Genomic DNA, 20,532 nt, shown 5'->3' with positions numbered 1-20,532 from the left:
AGTGGGAAATAGTTAGGCCAAGATGTGAATGCCAGCAACTGGATGCCAGAATCTATAATTTAAAGTATTTTTAGTTCAGTTCTATAAGTCTTTATTGAGTTCCTGTTGTGTGCTGTTTTACCTGTGAGAGGCTATACTTTTTACTTTAAGGCAAAGTAATAATGCATCATAGTAAATCAGAACTCAGGTCAACTAATTGAGTTCCCAAATTATATAGGGTAGCTGATACTAAATGAGGACAATGAACTCTCTCATGTCACTCTATCATGACAAAGCCTGATTCAAACCTTGGTCTCGCACATCATTGCTCCTTCAAAGATAAGATGCAATACATGAAAACACTTTGTACCTTACTACAAATTTATGATACATTTATTATTGTTAATACTGTTGCTATCCCACTAGGACAAATGGTTTTCACACCATAGGTGGCTGACAGACATGTTTAGGCTATATAAAGTGGACTTAGATATAATTTAAGACTCAAGGTCTTGGGTAAGAAAGACCTTTTTGGAAATATATATGAAAGACATTTTTGCAGGGCCAACATCCCATTAGTCCTTCAAATCATTAATCATATTTTGTGCTTAAAGTCAACCCAATGCCTTTGCCTGTAAACTCTTAATAGATTGGAAACAGGTGACCTTCCTCCCTGACTCTCCTTCAGGAGCCAAGTACTTGGGGAAAACTACAGTGGATTAGCTCCTCAGGCACAGGCCTTAAGTGTACCATGGAATCACGCAAATGTGTCCTAGGAGCTCCTGCCTCACACTAAAGAATCAGCAGAGAAACTAGACTAAAACTTCATAGAAACAGAAACCTGAGGTTCCCTGGGGCCTATGTGTGCAGTGAACAAACTGAGAGTTGAAGATGTGGAAATCAAACTCACATGATACAACTCCAAAATTCTGGAGCATTAATCAAATGTTTTTATGCTATTGTTACAGTTTCATCACGGCGGAAGAATAATCAATGGCAACTTCAAACTCAAATCTATGGAACCACTATCTTTTGTTCAGAATTGGACTGAGTGTCTTGAGATTCTGTAGAAATATTTGACATGATTTCTGCTGCTAAGAGTATCTATACCACCATTAACATGAGAAATGTTATGCAAAACATCTAAGGATCCTTTCAATTCTTGTGTGATTCTGATACATCTTGAACCTCAATCCCTCACTCCCCTGAAAAAATGGAGTAATATTAGTAACTAGTCATAAGACTGTTGTGTAGATCGAATGAGTTTGCGTATCTAAATCCTAAGTTCAGCATCAGGCATGTCATAAGCACTCTGATTGTTCATTACATCTCTATCTATTGGAAAACTACATCTGACAAAGAATCAATGTGCCCAGAGGCAGGGCAGGCAACAATGAGAGAGTAGGTCAGAAGCTGAAGACTGGTTGTACTGACATGCCAGATGGGGTACTTCTTCCCTTGGCTCCCTCAGGATTGCAAAAACAATCCTCCAGCTATTCTGGCAGTACTGGAAATGGGCAATCTACTCAAGCCGCATAGTATAGGTAGCTGTTTGGATGTAATAATCTGTTTTTAATCTTGTGTGTAAATGAATACAGAGGTTAGTCAGTGGGTGCATATTAATCTAAAATAAGTGAATACATTTGAATTAATCAGATCTTCAGTCTATGTAAATTGATGATTTATAATGATATTAGCACAAATTGCAACAATAAATCATCTTAAAATTAGATCCAGTGCTCCTTAAGGCTGCAAGGACTCTGGAGATTTGAACATAACTTTGAGACAAGTTTAACATGTAGATTAGTCTGGCTGTAGCTTGGCGGCAGAAGCAAGGTACAAGAACAGAGGGCAGTGTTGAACCACAGTCTATGAAGGGGTGATGGTAACAGGACCTGCCAGGTCATAAAAATAAGAAAAGAGCAGATAAACTCAGTGAAACAAGACACATCATGCATTTCACGGGTCCTTTTCTGATTTCACACAGAAGACTTTGAACTTCACGTCTACAGGGATTAAATTAAGGCAGCTTGATGAGGAAGAAGGGTACAGGTTTTAACTGGCTCTTCCACTTGTTGGTAGTCTTGGGCAAAATAACTTTGCTACAGTTGGTGGTTTCATCTGAAAAATGTACTTTATCATCCCAAACTTGAATTAATGTTACAAGAATTAATAAGATTGGAAGTAAAGCGAAAATCTCAGTTCATGAAAAACCAACTAGCAAATAAGAGAATGGAGTCATACTGCCTGGTTACAAATCCTGGCATTACTATTTGATAGCTAGGAGATTATGGAAAAATTACTAAATCTCTCTGAGCTGCAGCTTTCTGCCTTATGAAAATAGGGATAAAAATAGCACTGCTCTCTTAGGGTTGGTGTGAGGATTAAATGCAAACTCACAGTCCCTTTAACTACAGAGAAACTTGGCAAGCACCAGCTATTAATGTAAATGTTTGTTGTTAATGTTATCTTGCTTCCTGGGTAGTGATATTGTAAAACTGGCTTACACAGAAGGAAAGGAAAGATGGAGGAACTAGGCAGAATCTACGAAGAAAAAAGAGGAGGAGGAAGAAAGCAACTCTGTGGGGGAGACAAATATGTGGCATCCAGGTCCCAGTTTCTTTCTCCTTTGTGCAAGAAGACATTGATAATCACACAGAGCACCTCCCCTGCTAATCCTAGATTTAACCTTGATTATTTTTGTCTTACATACAAAATTAAAGAACTACCTGTACAGAGGATTATCTGACAGCAAGGAACTGAACACTACTTTGCAAAATAAAGAATAAGGGGCCAGGAAATCTTTGAACTTGCTCTCCTGAGAGTGGGAACCGTGTAAAGAAAGATTGTGGTTTGTGATTAGCCTTAAAATGAATCAGAAAACTTGCCCTGGGTACAAACCTATAATTCTTTTTTTTTTTATTTAATGAACATAAATTTCCAAAGTACAGCTTATGGGATTACAATAACTCCCCCCCCCATAACTTCCCTCCCACTCACAACACTCCCCTCTCCCACTCCCTCTTCCCTTCCATTCACATCAAGATTAATTTTCAATTATCTTTATATACAGAAGATAAATTTAGCATATATTAAGTAAAGATTTCAACAGTTTGCACCCACACAGAAACACAAAGTGTAAAATACTATTTGAGTACTAGTTACAGCATTAATTAAACACCTAAGAGCAATTGTGTATTAATTACAGAGTTCAACCAATAGTTTTAAGTAGAACATAAAAAATGCTAAAAGGGTAACGTATTAAGCTTTTTTCTTTTTTTTGTTTATTATATAGTTTTTTTTATTTAATAATGTGAATTTACAAAGTGCAACTTTTGTATTGTTGTGGCTCCCTCCCCCCAACCTCCCTCCCTCCCATGGCCCTCCCCTCTCCCTCTCCCACTCCCTCTCCCATCCCGCCCTTCATCGAGTTTCATTTTCAATTACCTTCATATACTGAAGATCAACTTAGTATATACTAAGCAAGGATTTCAACAGGCTGTACTCACACAACAGCACAAGGTATAGGGTATTGTTCGACTAGTAGCGTTGTTTTTAAGTTTCATAGTAAAACACATTAAGGACAGAGATCCTACATGGGGAGCATGTACCCAGTGACTCCCGTTGTTGATTTAACAATTGGCACTCTTATTTATGACAACAGCAATCACCCGAGACTCTTGCTATGAGCTGTCTAGGCTATGGAAGCCCCTTGAGTTCACTGACTCTGAACTTGTTTAGTCAAGGCCATATCACAGTGGAGGTTCCTTCCTCCCTTCAGAGAAAGGCTCCTCTCTCCTTGATGGCCTGATCCTTCTGCTGGGGTCTTGTTCACAAGGATCTTTCATTTAGATTGTTTTTTGCCACCGTGTCATGGCTTTCCATGCCTGTGAGACTCTCATGGACCTTTTAGCCAGATCCGAATGTCCCAAGGGACAAACCTATAATTCTTAGCCATAACTGCTTAGAAATAAAAGTGCCAAGGCTCTGGGATCAACTCAGAATTTTTGATTATCTGGCCAATGACATCATTTTGGAACCTTCAGAAGAAAATCCCACAGTGGATATAAAACCCTGTTTCACAATGATCATGAGTAGAAGAAATAGATAAAAAATAAACTGTGGCAAGAAGTTATCATGGGGCCGGCACTGTAGCATAGAGGGTAAAGCTGCCACCTGCAGTACCAGAATCCCATATGGGCACCAGTTCAAGTCCCAGCTGTTCCATTTCTGATCTAGCTCTCTGTTATGGCCTGAGAAAGCAGTAGAAGATGACCCAAGTCTTTGTGCCCCTGCACCCTCATGGGAAACCCAGAAGAAGCTTCTGGCTCCTGGCTTCAGATCAGCTCAGCTCGGGCAGTTACAGGCACTTGGGAAGTAAACCAACAGATGAAAGACCTCTCTCTCTCTCTCTCTCTTCCTCTGCCTTTCCCTCTCTCTCTCTCTCTCTCTGCCTCTGCCTCACTGTAACTCTTTCAAGTAAATAAATAAAATCTTTTTAAAAAAGTTATCATTAACTACAAATATGTGACCCAGAAGAAAATAATGTCCATAACAAAGTGGTTAGTTTTTCTATATCCCAAACCCTTGGGAGAATTGCTTCAGTATCTTCTTCCATAACATCTGCACAAATTCACTGTGTACAGACAGTTCTCTGACCTTATATATAAAACAAAAATGATCAAGGTCAAGGGTAGGGGTAGCAGGTATGTAGTTATCAATGTTATTTTCTTAGTAATGGTAGTGTCTGTCATTCATAAGCCCCTCAGACCACACCTGAATTTCTGCTAACTGATGACTAAGGATGGAGGCTGGTCTTATTGAAAAGACCAACATTTTGATTATAGGGTGGGGCTTTTGAGCCACACAATATACCAGCCAAGAGAGGGAAGGGGGTTGGAGGTTGAGTTTAAACAAGTGGCAGTGATTCAGTCAATCTTGCTGAAGTAGTGAATCTCCAGTAAAAACTGTGAACATGAAAGCTTTTTGGAGTTTCCTAGTTGTTGAACACACTGATACTCAGTCTAGAGAATCTGTAAGGTGTCAGTCATACCAATATAGCATACAATTTAAAATCTGAGCTCTGATGTTACAAAAGGAAATTAGTTATGCATTAAACTTTACAATGAGTGAGCTACTCTTCATTACCTGTGTACACTTTAGAAAGCCCATTTCCTCTTTTTTTTTTTTTTTTTTTTTTTTTTTTTTGACAGGCAGAGTAGACAGTGAGAGAGAGAGAGACAGAGAGAAAGGTCTTCCTTTGCCGTTGGTTCACCCCTCAATGGCCACTGCGGCTGGTGCGCTATGGCCGGCGCACCACGCTGATCCGAAGCCAGGAGCCAGGTGCCTCTCCTGGTCTCCCATGCGGATGCAGGGCCCAAGGACTTGGGCCATCTTCCACTGCACTCCTGGGCCACAGCAGAGAGCTGGACTGGAAGGGGAGCAACCGGGACAGAATCCAGCGCCCCAGTGGGGACTAGAACCCAGTGTGCCGGCACCGCAGGCAGAGGATTAGCCTATTGAGCCGCGGCATTGGCCCCATTTTTCTCTTATAAGTGAAAATTTTCTTCTCTTTCTCTCTCTATCTCATCACTACTCTTTATTTTAATTACATGTTGATTGAATATGTTAATTGTACAAACTTTCTTGGTAATTCAATCTAAAACAAACAAACAAACAAACAAACAAAAAACTGCGCACTTATATCTGCCTCAAGTTTCCCCTATAGCAACTAACACTAATAAACCTATCAGAGCCGTGAAGCCCTCTGACTCCCATATCAGACAGACATCAGGTAGAAAGAACCTAGTTCTAAATCAACCTCCAAGACTCAACTGAGCCACTCTGGTGTCTTTTCTCTCCAGTGGCGCTAAGGGGTCTTCATACAGAGATGGTAAAGAACTGGGCTATTTTGGAATCAACCATAACAGCCAACACTTTTTCAGTATCAATAATATGCTAGAATTGTTGTCAAGTAATTTTCTGGTATTAATATAAAGCAGTGTTATTAGGATTTTGCAGACCAAGACACTTGGGCTTAGACAACCTAAGTAAATTGCCAAAGTTTGGACAACTAATGAGATAAATAGAACCTGAGTTTCAAACAAAAATCACTTGACTTTAGACCTTATGCTCTTAATCCAAAATTATATAGATTTAATTGCTCATATTCTATTTTTTTAACTTTTATTTAATGAATATAAATTTCCAAAGTACAGCTTTTGGATTACAGTGGCTTTTCCCCCCATAACCTCCCATCCACCCACAACCCTCCCCTCTCCCACTACCTCTCCCCTTCTATTCACATCAAGATTCATTTTCAATTATCTTTATATACAGAAGATAAATTTAGCATATATTAAGTAAAGATTTCAACAGTTTACAACCACACAGAAACACAAAGTGAAAACTACTGTTTGAGTACTAGTTATAGCATTAATTCACATTGAACAACACATTAAGGACAGGGATCCTACATAAGGAGTAAGTACATTGTTGACGTAACAAATTGACACTCTTGTTTATGGCATCAGTAATCACCCTAGGCTCTAGTCATGAGTTGCCAAGGCTATAGAGGCCTTTTGAGTTCACCGACTCCAATTTTATTTAGACAAGGTCATGTTCAAAGTGGAAGTTCTCTCCTCCCTTCTTTGATGACCTGTTCTTTCCACTGGGATCTCACTCACAGAGATCTTTCATATAGGTTTTTTTTTTTTTTTTTTTTCCAGAGTGTCTTGGCTTTCCATTCCTAAAATACTCTCATGGGCTCTTCAGCCACATCTGAATGCCTTAAGGGCTGATTCTGAGGCCAGAGTGCTGTTTAGGACATCTGCCATTCTGAGTCTGCTGTGTATCTCGCTTCCCATGTTGGATTGTTCTCTCCCTTTATTATCTTTCAGTTAGTATTTGCAGACAGTAGTCTTGTTTATGTGCTCCCTTTGACTCTTAGTCCTATCATTATGATTGTGAACAGAAATTGATCACTTTGACTAGTGAGATGTCATTGGTATATGCCACCTTGATGAGATTGAATTGGAATCCCCTGGCACATTTCTAACTCTACCACTTGGGGCAAGTCTCATTGAGCATGTACCAAATTGTATATCTCCTCCCTCTCATTCCCACTCTTATTTTTAACAGGGATCACTTTTCAGTTAAAATTTAAACACTTAAGAATAATTGTGTATTAATTACAGAATTCAACCAATAGTATTAAGTAGAACAACAAAAATACTAAAAGGGATAAAGTATTAAGTTGTTCATCAACAGTCAGGACAAGGGCTGATCAAGTCACTGTTTCTCATCGTGTCCATTTCACTTCAACAGGTTTCCCCTTTGGTGCTTGGTTAGTTGTCAACAATGGGAGAACATATGATATTTATCTCTTTGGGACTGGCTTATTTCACTCAGCATGATGTTTTCCAGATTTCTCCATTTTGTTGCAATTGACCAGACTTCATTGTTTTTTCCTGCTGTGTAGTACTCTATAGAGTACATGTCCCATAATTTCTTTATCCAGTCTACTGTTGATGGGCATTTGGGTTGGTTCCAGATCTTAGCTATTGTGAATTGAGCTGCAATAAACATTAAGGTGCAGACAGCTTTTTTATTTGCCAATTTAATTTCCTTTGGGTAAATTCCAAGGAGTGGGATGTCTGGGTTGTATGGTAGGGTTATATTCAGGTTTCTGAGGAATCTCCAGACTGACTTCCATAGTGGCTTTACCAATTTGCATTCCCACCAACGGTGGGTTAGTGTCCCTTTTTCCCCACATCCTCACCAGCATCTGTTGTTGGTAGATTTCTGTATGTGATAATTGCTCATATTCTGATAAGCTAGAAAGTTAGCCAAATCTCAGTCATGAGGCATTTGACATTGAGATGCACAATTATTCTGTAATATAATTCTCCTTAGGCTACAGAATTGGTTATATTTATCCAAACGGCTTGATTTTGAATTCTAATTCAACCACTTATTAAATGTGGTTAGCTGGGGTCTGTCACTTCACCATTCTATCTTAATTTTCTCATGTATAAAAGGGAATAAAGCTAAAATATCTACTTTAAAGATGTATTGTATAAATTAAATGATGAAATAATTAGTAATTACTATAATTATACATATATATGTATATATGTAAGACTTATATGAATGGCTAATATTTAATTGGAGATTCTTATGTGCCAAGCACTATTCAAGCTATTTTTCATAAATTATCTCATTTAATTCTCACAAGGGCCTATGGAGATATACCATTGTTCTTTCAGTTTACATACAAGCAGACTGGAATAGTAACAGTTTAATCAACTTTCCTTAGCTTGCAGAGCTAATGAATGGCAGATTTAGGATTTAATGGGGCAATTTGCTTCCAGATATCTACCTCTCCATCAAGAAAGGTCTGATTGCCAACAGCAATGATGTTTTGTGTGGTTGATGTTGTATTTTTCCAGGGAAGTTCCTCAAGGATGGTGTCCTCGTCAGTGCTCAATCTCATGGTTCATTGGCCCCTTGTTAGTGAAAGAACAATCAGAACAGGGTAAGGAGCTTGAGGACTCTCATTTCCTAAGGAGGAGAGCTCCTACCCAGGCTGTTTCTCTCACTGCAGATCAGAAACAAACAACTCTCAAGAGACCACTTGTGAGGCCCTAAACTGGGTCTTCTGGCAGGGAGCTGAGGAGGCACTCAACACACTGTCATGTCCCTGAAGTATTCGCTGCTTCTACAAAAATTGATCTGAATGAGTTCGAACAAATAAACTGAGTTGGTAGAAGCAAAAAAATAGTCAATATGGATGTAGAATAGTGATTATTAGAAAATGAGAAAGGGGAATAGAGGGATGTTGGATAACAGGTACCAAAACACAGATAGAAGGAACTTGTCTATGAGTTATATACAGCACAACAGGATAGCTGTTGTACACAATAACCTATCATATATTTCATGAATAAGAGAAGACAGGAGCTCAAAGCTCTAAAGTATTATATTCTGTAAGTAAGAACAAGGAAAAGGATATGCTAATTACATTGGCTTGATCAGTACATGCTGTGTACATGTGTCAAAAAAATCACACTGTACTCCATAAATATATACAATCTTATATGCCCATCAAAAATGAAAAGGAAGACAATATCAATACCTTTTACCAATAAGTTTAAAAGCTTAGAATGCATAGGCAAACTCATTAAAGGTACAGTTTACCAAAACTGGCATTGAAACAAATAAAACATTTGAATATTCTTTCATCTATTAAAGGAATTTAATCTAAAAGTAAAAAACTTTCTACAAAAAAAAAAAAAAAACCACTTCAGTCCAAGAGAACATAAATAAGGAGTTCCAAATATAAAAATAAAATACAATGCTAAACTTGCACCATGTCTTTCCAGGAATAGAAAAGTGATACTTATGTTATCATATTGTCATAACCTCAATCCTAAAATCTGTCAATGAAATTACACAGTGTTCATACACACACAAACACATACACACACAGACAGGTCACTTGTCACATACTGAGAAAGGCATCATGAGACAATTTCATCCTCATCAGAGAGTGTATTTAACTAAACTAGATGATGTAGCCTATTATACACCTAGGATATATTGTATACACTATTTAGGCTACAAAACAGGGCAGTATGTTACTATACTGAATATTGAAGGCAACTATAACACAATAGTATATGTAACTAATTTGCATTTTTTGAAAACTACTTATATGTGTGAATTTGAAAAAGGTTCACACTACAATAAACTTATCTTTCAATTCACTTTTCCATGAACTTTTTAAAATCCCTCACATATTCCTTATTACTCTACTTTTTCACAGCAAACACTAACTACTTCATATCGATGGGGATTTTTTAAAAATAAAGTTTATGAAAAGCATTTTGGGAGAGTAAGGGCTTGAAGCAAATTATAAGTGAAATAACGCCATGGCATGGAGAAATATTTTGTATAAAAATGATTTGAATTTGATCCTTGTACCTGGGCACAGGAAGGGAGAGCGGAATCTAAGTCTGCAAGATACTCAGCAGGGCCCACAGCTCTCAGCCAGCCAGAGAAACCCCAGTAGCAAAATGACGTATTTTAACCCAATACCCCAAGCTAAAGGTTGTGCTCCAGTCTTCTATCGCTCTTCTTCTCTGCCCTGTTTCCAACTCCTTCCTCTATGCTGCATCTTAGTCAACTTCATTTCCCTCCCAGATCTCCTGTGTTTTGCCCCTCAGGAGTAAAATACATTCTGCCATATTACTTTCAATTACCATTTAATAATTTATGAAATTACTAAGCATCATACCTGCAGTATTTCAGTCAGGCCCCATTACATTGTAATGAGGTTTGATTTAACATGGTCATTATAAATGCTGCTAAAGGTTAATCGGGGAAAAAAAAGTTTCATTTCAATGCCTTTGACTTCAATCATTTAGGAATAAAATAAGCATCTGTCAGTAAGCATAGGCCCTCCTTTTCTTGTAACAGTGTGGGATTATTCCCCTCACAAAAATTTAGAGGAATATAAAGCATCATGATCTGGCAGAAAGTCAACCTGTGAGCGGCGTGGCTTACAGCAAAACTTCCCAAGGACTGTACCCCAGACATTTCAGGAAGAATAACTACTTGTTGAGCAAGACTGTCTTTCCGGAAGCAGAATGCAGTGCATTCCTGATCTTCACCCACTAAACGGCTACAGCCTCCCAACCATGGCTGCGACCAAAAATAGCCTCGCAAATTTTCAAATGTCCTCTGGGGGGCAGCACTCTTCCCAGTTTGTTACTACTGGTTTAAAACATTGAGCACTGATTTAAAGTCTTGTTTATGCTAAATCAATTTTTCTGTTGTTGCAACAGAAGAAAAGCTAACTGTGATCTCAACCATCCTTTAAGGAGAGTGGATACTCTGTTTTCGGGGCCCCTTTGATAATGTGCTGGGGCCAGCATAGACCATCTCCCAAGAGTTGATTGTGCACATCTATTCCCAGCTTTACTTTCAGTGACCTCTTGTTGATGGTTTGAAATTGACCATTGTAGGGCCGGCACCGAGGCTCAGTAGGCTAATCCTCCACCTTGCAGCGCCGGGACACCGGATTCTAGTCCCAGTCCGGGCACCGGATTCTGTCCCGGTTGCTCCTCTTCCTGTCCAGCTCTCTGTTGTGGCCTGGGAGTGCAGTGGAGGATGGCCCAAGTGCTTGGGCCCTGCACCCCAAGGTAGACCAGGATAAGTACCTGGCTCCTGCCATCGGATCAGCACGGTGCGCCGGCCACAGCGCGCCAGCTGCGGCGGCCATTGGAGGGTGAACCAACAGCAAAAGAAAAACCTTTCTCTCTGTCTCTCTCTCTCACTGTCCACTCTGCCTGTCAAAAAAAAAAAAAAAAAAAAAAGAAAGAAAAGAAAAGAAATTGACCATTGTAGAAATTTTGGGAGAGCCAGTTGTCAATCATTCACTATTTCTCTTTGTGGATGTGGTTTAAAAAGTTACATCCACAGGTGCATCAGGACAGATAAGAACACATGTGGGACAGTGTGATCACAACTCAACTAGGAAGCCAGAGAGAGACTGGATGGAGCCAGGCTCAGGCTTTTAGAACAATGTTCTCGTGAGAAATAACCAAGGCCCCATGAGAAATACCATCTTTTAAAGATTTATTTATTTGATAGGCAGAGTTATAGACAGAGCGAGAGAGAGACAGAGAGAAAGGTCTTCCTTCTACTGCTTCACACGCGAAATGTCTACAATGGCCAGAGCTGTATCAACCAAAAACCAGGAACCAGGAGCTTCTTCCAGTTCTCCCACCTGGGCCTCAAGCACTTGAGCCATCACCCACTGCTTTCCCAGGTCATCAGCAGGGAGCTGGATTGGAAGTGGAACAGCCAGGACAGGAACCAGCACCCATTTGGGGTGCCCATGCTGCAGGCAGAGGCTTAACCTACTATTCCACAGTACCGGCCTGAGAAATACCTTAATCCCTTTCAAGGTGATGCCCCCAGTGGATGCACCACCTCCTAAAGGCCCACCACCTCCCAATATCACCACTCTGTGGACCAGCACATGGCCTCTTGTGGTACAAATCACATCCAATCCATAGCACATGCAGGCTTGAATTCTTCCACATTATGAAAAGAGTTTGCAGCTCTTAAGGAAACAATGGAGAAATACAGATTTGAAAGCAGGGATTGAGGAAAGGAATAATGTATAGAAAATTACAGCCTTACTCTGTTGGGAACACCAATCTTCAACAAGTTCTTCTTAACTAAAAATAAATGGTTGAATTCTAGCTGAATATGAGTCGATTTGCTCATTCAACAAATATTTCTTGGGCACTCACCAAGTGTCAAGTACCATTATTGGCACTAAATAGACACATTCAGACTGTACACAAAACTGCAGAAATTTGAGACAGAGGGGAACTATGGGAGGTAAATTCCAGAGAATATAAACTCTGTGGTGGATAATTCTAAACATTTCCTAGGAATCAGTGGCGTTCTAAGAAAATTTTCCATGGATATGAAAAAGTAAGGCATGAAATTTCATATGGAAAAGGTGAATTCTTCTGAGACTTAGTGAAGGTGAAGAATCCAATTTCTTGACTTCTGAAACTGAATTGCTTCTGTTCCCTCCATACTTAAAATAGTATCCCTTTGCTCTTAATCCCGGCACTTGGGAGACACTGATCTCAGGGGAATACCTGGATAGGGAAGAGTCTAGAGGCTATGTAACATGAATATGCTGCCCTTGGAGAAGCTCTGGGGAACATGATATCTGTCTTCAAATGTTTGACAGCTGTCAGATTAAAGATAAATTAGATGTTTCCTCTCTACCTCTAAGGATAAGAATAAAACCATTGGACAGAAATAACAGAGTGGCAGATTTAGTCTCAGTAAGAGAAAAACTTTCCAGCAGTCAAGCTGACTGGCATAAGAGAAACTATATGGCACCTCTACTACACTATGCCAATAAGAGAAAATCCCAGAAACTTTATGGCCTCTGGTGTCTTCCCATGACCCTTATGGTTCCTGTGTGATATACTGGCTCCAACACCTTCCATTCCTGCTTTACATTTAATGTTCAACAAAGACTGCACTGCTTGTAGTCTGACACATATGAAGCTTTGTATTCTCTCAGTGCCTTGCTTTGGTCTGAAATGTTCTCTTTTCTCCTTATGATTGATTGCTATTCCTCTTGTGCCTCAAGACTGCCAATACCTTTAAAGCACTGATTGGGCATGCCCCTCTTCTCTGCCCCCATAGCAACCTCTCGACCTCTGCATCCTTGCCTTCTGTACACACACAAATAAAGTTTCTGAGAATGTTTCTATTACAGCAGTGGTCAAAAATAGTTGTATGTTCTCATCTCATTTGAATTCTTCAAGGAATAGTCTTTATTAAAATAGGCAAATGCAAAATGCACTAAGGCAGCCTTTAGTAACACTCCCAGATAGACAGGCGTCTTCCAGAGCAACTGAACCTGAGTTAGGAAACACACAGAACTGCCTACTGAGACATGTATTTCACACGTATTTAAATTCTGTGGCTGGGTGGGTATTGAGGCATAGTGAGTTAAGCCACCACTTGGAATATCCATGTCCCATATCAAAAGTAGAGTTCAAGTCCCAGCCTACTCTGCTTCTCATTCAGCTAATGCACCTGGGAAACATAAAATTATGGCTCAAGTATTTGAGTTCTTACCACCCATGTAGGAGATCCAAATGGAGTTCTTGTCCCCTGATTTCAGCCTGGCCCTGTCCCGATTGCAAAGATTCTCTCTCTCTCTCTCTCTCTCTCTCTCTGTGTGTGTGTGTGTGTGTGTGATGCTGCCTTTCAAACAAAAAAATAAATATTTAAATTCTATGGCTGGGGGAAAAAGTGATGGCTTCAAATATGAACCCCAATTCAAACTCATGAGAATGGATACTTCAAATTGCAATTGTTGGCTTAAAATTGATTTACTCTTCATAAGAACAACTTTTAAACATAGTTGAGAAACATTCTTAATCAGCACTCAGTAAGATGAGCTGGTTCTATTAAACTTACCTGATTCCTTCCTTCTCTCTCCTAAGTTAGTGAATTGGTGAAAGGCAGAGAACTTGAATGCTACGTTCATGCCTATATCTCCCCTAACGGAGCTGGGGAGGATGGAATTCAAGTAACTGGCCTGTGACCCATTTCTCTCCCAGTCATCAGGACAACACATAGGGAAAGAAAAAGGAAGAAATTCAATTTAATCTACTATGAACATGCTGTACCTTCTGGCAAATTAAGTTATGCTTCGTTGAAGAGGACAATTATTTATGGAATATTCTTAACAAGATGTCCCCAACTTAGCATCATTTGTGGTAGGCAGCTTAGAATCTGTGGGTATACGAGGCTTACCTTCCCACAGCATGCTGTATACAATACACAACTGTCTGCGGTATCATATGGAGATGCTTCTGAACACAAATGCTCTCACAGAGACAGTAACCATAATCTTCCTTTGCAGACTTTCTGTATTTTGCTAGGCTGAGTGTTCCATATGTGATGCCGGAAGGAAACGCCTGAAAAGTCACAAAGAATGTCCCAGACTTCTCCTTTATTCACCTATGCCACTTTATTTTAAGTATCCATGAAAATATTGGTAGGACTTAATATTGGGTAAAATCTCTGATTTATGTAAGTCTGATGGGACAATCCAATCTTATATTAGCTCACTAGTAGAGTACCTGCGTCAATAAGCATTGGTTAAACCAAATACTCCTTGGAGCCAGCACTGTGACGTAGCAGGTAAAACCTCCACCTGCAGTGTTGGCATCCCATATGGGTGCTGGTTCGAGACCCAGGTGCTTCACTTCTGATCCAGCTCTCTGCTACAGCCTGGGAAAGCAGTGGAAGATTGACCAAGGCCTTGAGGCACTGCACTCACATGCGAAGACCCAGAGGAAGCTCCTGGCTCCTGGCTTCAGATCAGCACAGCTCCAGCTGTTGCAGCCAATTGGGGAGTGAACCAATGGATGGAAGACCTCTCTCTCTCTCTCTCTCTCTCTCTGCCTCTACTTTTTCTCCCTGTATAACTCTGACTTTCCAATAAATAAGTAAATCTTTAAACAAAATACCCAGATAGAATGTGCCTTTTTGTGAGTTAGTGTTCATTGCTAGAATTATTACAACTAAAGCTTGAAACAATCTTTCATGTTTCTACCATACCATGTAGCATGGTTCTATGTTTGAGGGTAGTTTAAACTACACTAAACTTTAAAGGCCTCTAACATTAACATTCAATGGCATAATAATTAATCTTTAAGGTTTCACTCTCACTCACCCCAGCCTCAACTCAGACCCAAGTTACACGTTAGGAAAACTATAACAACACAAAACTCAATTTACCTGGTTCCTGTTACTGCAGCGTGTTCTGTGAGATAGACCCCAAAATGGCTGACTCTTAATAGCCATTTTAAGATATTTTTAATATAATGTTTTTACAATCCTTATAATAATCATGTGATGTTATGAAGAGGAGAAGATTCTAATTATTTGGGAAACAGAAAATGAAATTTTTCCAAGCTCATACAGCTAATGTTTGCTAGAAGTGAGCCTTAAACACAAGTCTTTGGCCTCTAGAAGAGATGCTTTTTCCATTATACCTACTGCTTTTGCTGAGCAAGGGCCCAAAGCCACGCCTGGGGTGGCCAATAAGTACAACAGAGTGCAGGGAGCTGCAAGTGCAATGAGAGGGGCACAAGGCCCCAGGAATCAGACGCACCTCCTTCAAGCCATCACATCCTTGGGACCTGTGAACTCTTGGCCTATTATGGAAGACATTCTTCCATTGTCTTGCAGAATCACTCCTAGCTTTCTGTTAAAATGATTGTTTTACTAATCTCCTTATCAATCCATCATTTGTTGACACCTTTCATGTCCTTTTCCAAAATATTTTCTCATTATTTAACATAAGGATAGGCTAAGAAGTTCTTAAATCTTAATTCTGCCAACTTTTTGGTTAATATTTCTATGTTTAAATTATTTCTGCCTTCTTGCACTTTGCTATAACAGTCAATAGGAATCAAGCCACTCCTCCAAAACTTTGCTTAGCAATTTCCCAAGCTAAAAATCCAATTTCACTGCTTGTATATTCTGCCTTCCATGAAACACTAGGACATACATAAACATAATTTGTTAGGTCCATGTGTGTGAAAGGAGCCAAACAAGAAGTTCATATGGGAAGAAACAGAGCAGCCTTTGTAGCTTGCTTTGGAAGCAGCCCACCCACCGTTTATACAACAAAAAGTACTGCCCCTTGTAGGAGGGTCCCAGCCTTCCTCCCAGAGACATCCCAGGAGAAACTTCTTAGACTTGTGCTCTAAGGGTTATTTTATCTGATTATACTGTGTAATAAAGCCTTAGTATTAATTTCTTGCCCAGTAAGCCTTTTGCCCCATTAATACCCCAAAAGAAGAGGGAGAGGGAAGGAAAGAAAGCAGGAAGTGGTCCCCACACCCATATAAACCTCAATCTAAATGTAGACTGGGCATTTGGTTTCTTTGCTAAGTTGCTCATTAGTCCTTTCAGTATGCCATCTCATTAAACTTTGCTAGCTTGCTTACCACTACTCTCTGTATGATATCTGAAATTTGTTACTTACAGGAGGACAAGAGCTTCTATTCCAGCCATCTCTAGTTCAAACACACACACACACATACACACACACAAAGCCTTTTTTTTTTTTGCTACTTTGTAAAAAGAATGGCCTTCCTTCCCACTGTCCAATAACATGTTCCTCATTCCAGCTGAGACCTAATCTGAATGGTCTTTACTATCCATATTCCTACTAACATTCTGTCCAGGATTATTTAGATATTCTTGAAGAACATTGAGGCCCTTTATATGTCCTCTCCTTCTGAGCCCTCACCAGAATCCTAACCAGCCATTCATGGCAATATAGTCTTTTGCCAGCATAAACTTCAAAACTCATCTAGTCTCTACCCATCATCCAATTGCAAAATAGCATCTTATTCTCAGTACCAATTCTGTCTTAGTCAGTTTGAGTTGCTGTTGAAAAAAGAAAGAAAGAAAACATCTAATGTGATCTGGGTGCCTGAATAAAGGTGAGGAGCTGAGAGTCGAACTCATGTATGATTTTAAAACTCCATACTAGTTATTATAAGAATGTTATAAAATAGGAAAAAATCTAACTCCCTGTCTCCCTGTCTCCTTGAGATATTTACAGCCTTATGAACATGTAGGGCTTTTAATATGTGATGTGTGTTATCTAAAAGTTTTTCTATCCTGGAAGTAAGGAATATGATTATGGGTTCTAAATAATGTTTAAATCAAAGCTAAAAGGAACTTCTCCATTTAACTCATGCAGAAATCACTCCTTAATTAGAAAGCCAATGAAGCTATGATCACAACTAAATTCCAAAAATACAACACAGATACAAAGATAGGCATATTGCAGATGGTCTTTAATCCTTGGGTTTATTAATAATTAAATTTTGTTAGACTCTAAGTAGGGCAATAATTGAATGACTTTGATTTTTTTCCAAGATCCATGCAACTGTACCAAGTGTTTGCTAGACAAATTTTAACCAAAGTTTTACGGTCTTCATCAGTGAACTACAGATTAAAATATCTGTTGGATTTTCTATGAAAAAAAGAATTCCATCTCTCCACTAAGATCTAATCTTGCTTTCTCCCTGGATACAAAGCAAATCTGAATTTCCCAGGCTCTTTTGAAATTCAGTATGGTCTCATGACTGGGTTTTGAGTCTATGGATTGTAGATGGAAGTGGTATGTGCTATGTCAAGACTCGACCCATAAAAATGTCCAGACTCTTCCATATTCTTCTCCTTCCCATGAGTAGAAGGCTATAATGAAATTAAGGTTGCCTTGGAAGGCAATGTTTTCAAGAAGAAGGAGCTGTTGTCACCCTGAATCCCAAAAAGACTACATAGAGCAGAAATTTTCTCCTTACCACCAACCACCAACCACCTCTGCTATCCTAGAATATCCCTGCTAGGCTCTTAGGTAAAAAGAAAACAAGTCTTTCTTATGTTTGAGTTACACATTTTAGGCTTCTTTCATGCAGCAATTTATCCCACATAACCTAATATAAATGATATTACTCTGCTCGTATAGATTTTTCAGTATCATTATTCTATAGTCAGCTCCCTAGCAGTTTAATATTTGTGACATATGACAACTTCAAAGTCAACCTGTTTATTTAAATAATAAGTTACTCACAATAGTAAAACTCTTTCTGTACTACCACTCTACAATTTCTCTTAAACTATAACTTCTACCATGTTAATTCTAAATCAAGAAAATTCAGTGGTTCCTAACACTAGCTATAGCAACTTTGGATAAACAAATTGGTTGAATCCTGTGGAAAGAGGCAGTGTATAGAATCGGTTGATTCAGCCAAGCAAACTGAGATCTGGAGAGGTAGATAATACTGTATATAGGAGCCCATCCTTTTTAGTCTGTCTAGCTTTATAGTGCATTCTTAGAGAAAGAAGCACTACTGAAATTTTAAAATTATGGTAATTTGGAACGCCAATGGGTATGGATTTCTAGCCTCTGCTACTATAATCTACTCCAAATACCACTTTCACATTACACTTTGTAAAACATTATTTTATTCTGCTGGTCCCAAACTCAAGAACTTCAAGTGTCCATTCCATAATCTAGCCCTACTCTGCCCTGAATCTTACTTGCCACCATTCCCCTCAGTTTCATCTTTATTTTTACCACACCCCATAAATCTTAATAGCAAGCACTTCCCTAGTACTCCACATTCACCAATCTCAGTTCTTATTGCCCTTGGAATACCTGAAATGCACTCTTCTCTATTCCTCTGTCCCATCTGAGTCACATTTAGGTCTATTCCACCTGTATCATCATGGTAGCTTATGCTAAAATCTCCAGACCACAACAATTTCTGAAATTTGTGGTTCTTCAAGTGAACTCTACCTGACAGATACATCATTGTTCTCTACTTGGTTTCACATTTTTCCCCTTCAGAATTGTCTATTCTGGATTTTGAATTCTACAAGAGAAAATTCTCCACACTACAGGATATCAAAGTTATCAAGGGAGTGATATTCAAGTTATATCAAGGGAAAATCAAGTTATCAAGAGAGTGAGATTCTAGTACTAGCCCTTTTACTGACTGAACTTAGGAATGTTACTTGAAATCTCAGGTCCTCAGAGAAGTGAATTCTAATGAACTATTCAACTATGGCTTGCAGTAGGTATACTGACTGATTGAGCCTCTGCTGAATGTCAAGTGTGATTCTAGGTTCTAAGGGTTCCCTAACAGCTGTCATGATCTAGATGAAGTTTCTTTAGGGAAGTAGTAAGTTCCCCTCTTATTGATAGCATCCAAACAGAAGTTAAAAGAGGTATTAGTGCAATTATGTTGTATCAATGATTCCTATAGCCAGAATAGACTTCAATAATCCTGTCAGTGATTAGGGTTCTACTCAGCTTTCCTATACTCTGGAGTTCTGACCAATAAGATATAGACACAAGGGCCAGTTCTCAAATAGGAAGGAAGCTATCGATTCATGTATTGTGGTAGTAATTCCAAGCAACTACCACAAACTATGACAGGACAGATGCTTAAACTACAAGAACATTCCATTCTCAAGTTTTAGAGGCTTAAGTCCAAGATCAAGGTGCTGACAGATTTCAGTCCTGGTAAGGGGTTTCCTCCTGGCTTGCAGATGGGCATAATCTCCTCTCACCACGGAGAAAAAGAAAACTTTCTTCTTTCTTCTTATTCTTATAAGAGCTTGAATCCCATCCTAGGAGTCCCTGCCTCATAATTACTTTCCAATTACTTTCCTAATTACTTTCCAATGCCACCACCTCCAAATACTATAGAACTGGGAATTGAGGTTCTAACAAAGGAATTAGCATGGGCAATAAAATCAGTTCATAGCATGCATTGATTAATTAACACAAATAAGTTATTATTGCATTATGTATTGTTAGAATTATATATAATTAAACGCAAATACAAAAATTAATAGCCATGAATATATCAGAGATCTGATAAAACACGGACATGTCTGGTCTTAAGACCACCCTTCCCACCTAGCAAACATATCATGATAGAGATGCATGGGGCAGGTGCAGAGTAGGAGGCAAGCCTGGAGAGCAGAGATTGGGTGATCCTTCCCAACCAGCTGCCTGTGCAGGGCCAGTCTCCTCATACCTGCAGCCTTCTAGTCAGGTACAGAATAGAGAGACAGAGACCTGTGGTACCGCTCCATGGAGAAATTGCTTCTACTACCTAGTCTAGACCCAGAAAGGCACCCCCAATCCATCGAGTCATGCCTTCTCTCCTGGCATGGAGGCACAGTGTCCCATGTGTTCCTTCTCCCTGGGGTCACAGGAGACAGGGAGAGGTCACTCCCAGAAGTGTGCGGCATGAAATTTTCTTCTAACGTCTACACAGTTTATTCAAGTGTTTGAAGACCTTTGTATTAAAGTGCATATGGTGCAACACAAGATATTCATAGCACTTCCCCAACACTGCTATATTCCATTTTTCCCTTTTCATGATGACCCCCTTT

This window comes from Oryctolagus cuniculus, chromosome 2, assembly GCF_051225735.1.
Source record: "Oryctolagus cuniculus isolate XC-2025 breed Fujian yellow rabbit chromosome 2, ASM5122573v1, whole genome shotgun sequence".
In the NCBI taxonomy this organism is placed as follows: domain Eukaryota; kingdom Metazoa; phylum Chordata; class Mammalia; order Lagomorpha; family Leporidae; genus Oryctolagus; species Oryctolagus cuniculus.
The sequence above is the reverse complement of the archived record's forward strand: the minus strand, read 5'-3'. Positions refer to the sequence as shown.